Below are 9,146 nucleotides of genomic sequence, written 5' to 3' on the forward strand. Positions count from 1 at the left end.
TCAGTGCCCCTTCAAAGAGTTCATCACATCATCACTCATCCTCATCTTCGCGATTAACCAAAAGCAAAAGAAGAGCGAAGCAAGATTAATCAAATCAATCAATCAATTACACTTGTATACTTGCTACATTCGCTCCATGTACTCATTCTTACACTCACACAATACTGACAATTACAATTTCATTCATGTTTGCTTTGTTGCAATAATGGAAGCTTCCTGACTTCATAAAAAAGCTATACACCAGATTCCACGTCACGGTAATATAAGCGCATAGATACCTTCCAACGTACTTTCATATGGACATTTATTTTTCAGCTTTATATTTCAGCAAGAGAAAGAACACTGTTTGAAAACATTCGTTGCAGTTAATACCCGACCTCTCTCATTAAATTAAAATTTGACCACCCCGAGATGGAAGTTAAAAAGACTCGCAGACACAAAGGCCTGGAGGTCGACATACCAGAGCAAACCACACATAAAATAGGATGGGGAGCCAGCGCTCCCCCCGCTCCCTCTGGTATCCAATGACACGCCCCAACGCCCTCACCAATTAGAACGTAATTAACAGGTTGACTGCGTAGCTGTCAGGTTAGATAGAGTTACCAAGAGCTTCTGCTCGAAACAGACAATCTGAATCTGCTCGGAATGGTAGGAACGAGTAATATCGAAACTGCTCTTCTGTACATTGTTGTGCTATCTCTGTCGGTATTTGACCTTGGTTTCTATTGTCCTCACATGAATTGTTTGTACGATTGGGATAAATTGATTTTAGATTGCCGCTCAGTGTTTTTGCTCGCCGTAGTGACATGAACTTGTAATCTAGAGAGTATATTGTCAACAACCTTTGATGATCAAGGGCTATATTTAAATAATATGTACGTACATGCATAGGCAAATTTAAATTGTACAGAAGAATAATAAAGTTTATTTGAATCTTTATATTAAACAATATATAAATTAATAAAATAAATAATAATAAATAATCCTCTTGACAAATGAATATTTAGACCTTTTGTATTTATGTGCTTCTGTCCCATACTCTGAATATGATAATAGTAGGCGTGTATATATTTATCGTAGACTATATACAATTCACATACATTCTTCTTATGTTAATCAGCTCGTATTTCATATTATTTAATTGGAACCTATAATATTTTCATTATATAAAACATATTATTTTGCACGATTTTCTGTACATAATAAAAATAACAATCTGTGCACATATATTTATGCATATAAACATACAGACCACGGTAAAAGTTTTAGATAATGATTTGTTAAGAAGATTACACTGTTCTATAAAGGTTTTATTTCTTATATGAAAATACGTTTTCTGAAGGAATTTGGTATTGGAAATTCAAATCCGTAATTAGAATTTCGCTATCAGGGACAGTTTTTTACTTATAAGGAAATAAAGAGTCTCATTTTACTCAGATTCATCTTTCGTAATAAATGCAGGGAATTGTCAGATGAGCAGTTGGCAACATCTGCTTCTGTTTCAGATGTTGGCCGTCCTGTTACTAAGCTACATGATGTACCTGTAAGTTATTGTCAAAATACTAAGCATTGTGTTTGCAGCTTTTTTGTTAAGCTACATCTGAAGCAATACAAGCCTTCCTTCCATCTGTTCCTATCATAGGCAAGATCTATTCAATATTTTCCATCCTTATCGATTTCCTTTAGGTCCAGGGATATTACAAGAAATCCATGGAATATAATGAGCATAAGTGGAAGATAATTGGCGACTTCAAGATAGTTGCAATGATATTGGGAATGCAACATGGCTACACAAAGTATACCTGCTTCCTCTGCAAGTGGTACTCGTGATAGAAGAACCACTGCACAAAAGAGAATTGGTCTCAACGAAATTGACAAGTGGGAGAAAAATTATGCAGTGTGTGATGTTCCTCTTCCCCCTCTTCACACCAAGCTAGGCCTTACGAAACAATTTGTAAAGACTATGGACACAACTGGAAGAAGATTTAGGTGTATTTAAAAAAATTGCCTCGTCTTTCACCAGCAAAGAGAAAGAAAGGTACTTTGTGGGACCTCAAATTAGAGAACTTCAGCAAAATCCAGAGTTTGAAGCATGTCTAACAGAGAAAGGAAAAAGAGCATGGATATAATGTTATATGCAATATAAATTGCAAAACAATTATTATATTTTTTGAAAATAAGTATTATATAACAATTCTGTGTGCGAATATTGTGCCACATATCAAATTTATAACTTTTAAACATAATATACTAGGTTTCGAGAGAGGATGATTAAATTATTCCATGAGTTCACCCAATACTCGTCTTAAAATTTCAAGAATTTTAGATAATATTAAAATCACGATTACTCGTAAACTATCCCTGACAGAGAAAATCTACATATAGATTTGAAATCCGCGAAAAATTTGCAATAGGAATCACAACCTTTTCCTCCAGAAAAATGAAAAATGTTTTTTTTTAACAATGTTATTTATGTATAGGCCTAAGCGGTGTGAACTGTGCACTGTGAACTGCCACATAATATGTTTCTCTCTTGGTTAAGGAAATAAGCGAGATCTGTTTGCTAATGCTCGGTATGTGCCTCGTGATCATTTTGTTCACAATGATAACCATGTAGTGTGTTTATCTATTCCGATTTGCACTTTTCTTTCGGTTTTCATTGTGAGCAATGGCAATACAACCATAGAAGGCCATCTATTTTCCGATTGGAAAACCAACCTAGTTATTTTTACATTCCACTATTTTGTGGTGTATCGTGTTTCTTAAGAAATTAATACCGACACGAAAGCTGAACATAAAGTTGTCCTATGTTATGTGCGATATGAGTTGATGTTCTGCAATTGTACCTCATGTTTTTCGAATAGAAATGGAAGAACTGAAAGTTTATCTTTAATAAATCTTTCTGATTACAATGTAAATGTTTGCTTTAATTAACTAGGGAATTTGGCTAAAAGCTTCATACGTAGGTCTATTATCACACTAAGCATGAAAATAAATTACAACATTGTTGACCTAAGTAAAACATAAACAATACGTATTATTCGAGAGTGAAATACAAACACCAAACTCAACAATTTTGTTTAACCTGTTGTTGTAATTACAAAATCAATTTTGGCACATTGGGATTACACTATAACAGTGGGTGTTTATATAGGTTTTGTACAGCTTTTTGGCATGTGTTGTGTCCACTGATGCCAGTTCGTTGTCTTCTCTGAGCCCAGGTGCACATGCGCAGAAATCGCACATGCAAGCTCTAAATCAGTCTATCCTGGAACGTTGGCTGCTTCAGAAACGAATCGTGGCAGTGGAGGCGTTCATCCAAACGTGTTACATGTAGCAGCGGACATTGGGACGGTCCAATGAGGATTATCGCAGAGCGACCCAAAATGATGAGGTGGGTCAGACGATGGAGAACCAATGAGAGTACCAATCAGAGGTATCCATGTCGGAAGGGGCCTGATCCTTCTCAATCCAGTATAGAACCTGCTCGGATGAACACTGTCGCCACACGTGTCTGGACCGACCAACGCTCCATAACAGACTGACTGTAAACCTTGCAGATGCCTATAGACGGAAGATTTCGGTGCATGCTCCTCACATTCGAACAGTGTTACCAAATGATGTTTATAAATACAAGCTTATTAACGAGATTAGTAATGATACCGATCGTATAGAAAGGCGAAGACACGAAGGCCAAGGCCTCAGGTTCATTTTATAGGGAACAATTATTCTGAAACTCAATACTTTATATGCAAAGTTACAATAAGAAATTTTCCTCTAGATTAAGTAAATTTATTTTCACGAATATAGTATTGTGGTAATTATAAAACATGTAAAGGGTATATAGTATAGGGATTTGATTGGACACGATCGAGCCATAGAAGATTCTGAATTCGAGTCCCGAACCGGGTATGGGGTGTCCCATTATGTTCTTCTATTCATCGATCATCTTTGTCACAACAATTAAGCTAAAGAGGTACAAAAGAACACTAAGTTAGAAAAATACCAAAATGTTGATGCATTTATATTAATAAGAATTTCGTGCTTCTCTTGAGTTTAATTTTGTGACGTTTCTACAACCTCTAGCAAATATGTCATCTAATACTATCCCACGCTTTGGAAACTACAGAACAGATGTTCATAAAATTAAAGGTATCTACAATGAGGTATTGTATTCTCTTGTTTAGCAGAAGACTGCTCCCACTATCAATATTCTTTAAATATGCGTCACACATTGAAAGAAACACTAAAGACAATAATAGTATTATTCTCTGTAGCTGATCAGTAATGATCATTCATTTTTAGTTTTGGACTTTTAACCACTGTGTTAATTTTAAATGCTAACGTTTTGGAGGCTGAATCTGCCTCCGTCTTTAGGGTAGTGTGCAATCTACTACATTATACTTCAATCACTGGACACATGATGTATTTGGGGATGGTGTCTGTATATCCTCCCTGGCAACCTACATAGAAAAATAGATCTTGACGTGGCCACCAGACGAAGTGGAGCCTGGGCCACTGATAATCCTCCCTGGCAACTTTATGTACAAGATGTCCTTGTGTTCGGCAGACGAGGTGGAGCTTTGGCCACCAAGAATAATCCTCAAAGGCAACCATTTATTCTCACTCTCCATATAGAAACCGTCCCCAAACACATCATATGTACGGGGATTGACGTATGTTTTAGCAGATTACACACTACCCTAAAGACGGAGGCATAACAAATTAACAAAGTGGTAAAAGTCCAAAACTAAGAATGAATAATAGTATTAGTATTGAATCTCATTTATTCAATTACGGTTGCCAAAATTGAACATACAAGATAAAATAAAGCAGGATCAGAATCTCGCATACAGGAAGAACCTCTCTTTTTAATAAAAAATCTACAGTTTAGTCAACAACCACCTCAAAACAAAATTTCGTCGTAAGGTAGAATTGACGTCACAGCATATTATGAATATTCTGTTTTAATCATAGCATTTTAATGTCCAATTGGACATTGACGATTAAGTGTAACAACTTACTAAACAAATGTGTCGCAAATAAGACTTGAATTCGTATTACATCATAAATAAAAATTAATTACTTGTACAGACTTGCCTTAGATAGGGGCGAAAATTTACAATAAAATAATAACTTATTCATTTAATAATGCAATACAGTTATCATTATGTAATTTGATAATATAATGAAAAAATGTCTTAGAGAGACTATAGCACAAAGTATTAGCACACTTTCTATCGTACCATTCTCCCGTGTGAACTCAGTGTATTTTAAAAGTTTCTCTCGCACGAAAATAAAAACCAACCTTTATTGTGTGGTATGAGAGGAACAGATCTTTCTTTTCTCCAATGTCAAAATCGATGAAGAAAAGATCCCTGGCATTTTTCAAGTGTGTAGCAACGCCTGACAAGTGTTGGAAACTGAACATTCTGGTAACAGAAGCACATGACTGGTTCCCAGGTCCCTTCGATCGCGGTTAGAGATAAGTTGCGTGCATCTAACCCTTCTTTTTCTTCCTTCTCTTTCTTTTGTATCAACTCTCTTCCTTGCTTCTTGTTTCTTTCTTCCCTCTCCCACGACTTCATGTTCTTTCTTGAAGAGTTTGTCGTTCACGGACATTTTTATAAATAATTTCAAGGAGAAAAGATTCCGAAACAGAAGTTCTCTTTCTTTTTCTGTTTTTTTATTTTACATTTCCGTAATTGAATTAGTAGTATCTTACCCAGTCTGCGAATCAAACTTTTTTGTGTTTTCGTGAGGGGGAGATGAAACAGATTGTTAGATTCAAATGAAAATTAAAAAATATTATCCATTATTTTCTTGAGATGAGATAATAAAATAATAATTATTATAATTAATACTAACTACAATATAACATTGGAATCGCGCTGCTCCAGTTGTAAGGTGCCTGACTGCCACGCGACAGACTTGGGTTCGATTCTAGGTTTGAGTGATTTCAGGAGGAACTTTTCCTAGCAATGCCTATAAATGAAGCTGCTCTGAGATTCACCCAGCCAGTGGCCGAATTGGAAATAAGTTACTGCCGGTATGCTCGTATGCACGGACCAGTATTCTGATACAATCCTACAAACAAAATACATCGATTCTCATTCTCTCTCCTTTATCACCACAAATTGCGATCCATTTTTTGTGCCACGCACTACTGCAGAGGTTCCAAAGACCACAAAAATTAACATGCATGATTACTGTGATTTATCTTGTCAAGTGAAACATTGTTTAATTTATTGCCAGTTATGACATGTGGTAAATTTGTAAAGGGCCGTCCTCTCTTACCAATATTATATGCAATTACAATTCTTAACACGTTACTGGTTGATTCTATGTCATTTTTTGATTTAGTATGTTAATTGATTCCTCCATTTGGTTCAATTTAGAACTGTTAGCACATTCTCGGCGCTATTGTTGCGATTCTCATGACGTATGATCGACAAAGAGCGCTCGGCCGTGGACGGCAGGTTGGGGAAGAGAACAAAGTGCTGTACGGTACAAATTAAACATGCAAGAAAGAGAGAGAGAGAAAAATGAACGAGTACATTGTTGGCCATTGTGTAGCTACTTGTGCGACCATCTCCAATAAATAAGCGCCAATTTAAAAAAAAATACTGCCGGTATGGTTTTCGGCATCTTAATTTACTGCCAGTATGTCGAACCGGCTCATACAGGCCCAATTCGATCACGGAAGCCTCAAACAAATTGGTACCTGAGGAAAATCCTGTGGGTAATGGCGACCAGGGCATTTCGCTGACCATATCACCTCCACAAATGGGCGCGATTGCGAATGTATAGTCCCTTTATCCACATCAACCTGTATGCATATAAGATATGTTGCAATCTTTATATTTGTTATGTAACGAAACATTAATCACGTATATTTAAGAACATATTTTTTAACACATTGATTTCTCCACACAAATATGTTTCCCGTACATCCATTCTTGCACTGTTGGTGTAGATTATTTCTTTTATATCTTCAAAAAGTGCTATCGTTCCATTTTATAGCCAATACTTAAATTAAATTAACATGTTTTTGGCTTTCTTTATATGTGAACTACTGACGATAGTTCATATATGTCTTCTTATCAACGAATTTATTGTGAGAATGAGATTGATGAAATTAGAAAAACTCTGCAATGCTGTATTTTGACACGTTCTTTTAGTCAAAAGAACATGATTGAACTAAAAGACCAAATAATAAGTTCACATGTAGACTCGAAAGCATTCACGTGATGCCTCTCAGGGTATTGGGTAATATCTATCTGTTAGTTCGTCAAATAAAAATCAAAGTTAAGTTTACACTGAGAAAAAGGAAATCTATCTTACTTCTTTGCAAACTAAATACTTATATGTCTAACATATAATCCATTTCACTCAAAGAAATTAAACTTCTTATAATTCAACTTGATCACTCTATTACAAAAGAAACTCCAAGCCTCCACTTCCAAGTCAAGACCAAAACACAATCGTAATTGCCATGGCAACAGCTCTTAACAAGATAAGTATATACAGGTTAGTCACTATCCTGACATTATCAGTGATACGTAAATTACATAAATTAAAATTAAAGAACAATAAACATTTGTACAAGAGAAAGGTAATTAATAACAATAAATATGGGAAAGGACGTGTCAATTTCTTTCCCTCATTAACGTTTTTTCAGAATTTAAAAATAAAATAAATATTTTTGAAATTTATTTGTTGTTTACTAAAGTAATTGAAGAATGTTTTTTTATATTTTGCAGCATGAACATTTGATGTGCAAGAAGTCTCATTACAGATAAAAAAGACCTGAAAATACTGCATATTATATATAAAAATTAATTAATCGGTGGAAACTTCGATATACATTTCAAATAAATTTATCGTTTTTTCGTGAGTTATTTATATACACCCAAAGAATATTAATAGTTGTGGAACGCATACAGCCGTAACATTAAAATACTCCACTTGATTTATATTCTGCACAGAGATACAAATCTATGCCCTCTACCGTCTGGATTCTCGAACGGCTTGAGTTCTGCTCATCACACGGCGTGTCTAAAATTTACCTAGATTAATAACAGTTGCAAGAGTAAAATAAGTTAGGGTATCATGCACATAAATGATTATTTAAAAGTGAACGGTTTATAGTACTTTTTCCTATCCATCTATCAGTTTTTCTTCTCGATCAATCTTCGATATATCTGAGGCAAATGAACCTAAAAATGGACAATTTGAAGGACAAGAACATCTAGAATATTCCACCTACATGAAAAATAAATGATCCTTACTTATTTATTCACTTCTCTCATCGAGACAACAAACGAATCATTCATTTCAAACTGACTATTCTTAAAAAATACTTTAGATATAGTCGACGCGCTAGCTACGTTAACGACCGGCTGGCTTTGAGGTCGACGGAGCGCGCCCACCAGCTCCAACAATGTTACTGAGACTCCACGCGGAGTAGACGAGCACAATGACAGCTGCGCCCATTGGCTGAATGTTGAGTGTCATTGGACGAAAAAAACTCGCTCGCTATTTATCCCCACCCACGTTCGTGGCGGTCGTTTCCTTTGTTCTTCGACGTTAACAAAGTAAACGCGTGGACTATACCGAAACAAAATTCGGCGAACTGAGTCTTATGCTTTGTAGTTTTACATAATTTATCTATATATTTAGGCTTAACGTATGTATGAGAATGAATTGTTCTTAGATACATTTATGAATAGGCAGGGACTCGAACCAGAATCTTTCCTGGCGACATCGTGAATCGACCAGTCAATGTAGTTGTCCACCGAAGCGGCGAGACTTATGAAGCATTAGTATATTTATATATAAATTATCATTCTTTATAATTTCGTTCTGCTTCTTTGGTGTCAATGCATTTTGAATGAACATCTCACAATCTCGACATCAAAGGTTCCGAGTTGAAGTGCCGGCCTCGTCATGGCCTATGGCTCTTTTGAAAAGTTCGAGTGTGGGGAAGTGTTTAGGAAGTGCCTTAGGAAGGCATCCGCCATCTGGTGCATTTTCCCGCCATGACGTCATAAAAAAGATGGGCACCACTCGATCACAAAACTGCTCAGATATCTCATAATTCTTGAACGATTTTGATATAAATTGAGTCAGTATATTGTAAAGTC

This window comes from Lepisma saccharinum, chromosome 4, assembly GCF_977018435.1.
Source record: "Lepisma saccharinum chromosome 4, izLepSacc3.1, whole genome shotgun sequence".
In the NCBI taxonomy this organism is placed as follows: Eukaryota; Metazoa; Arthropoda; class Insecta; order Zygentoma; family Lepismatidae; genus Lepisma; species Lepisma saccharinum.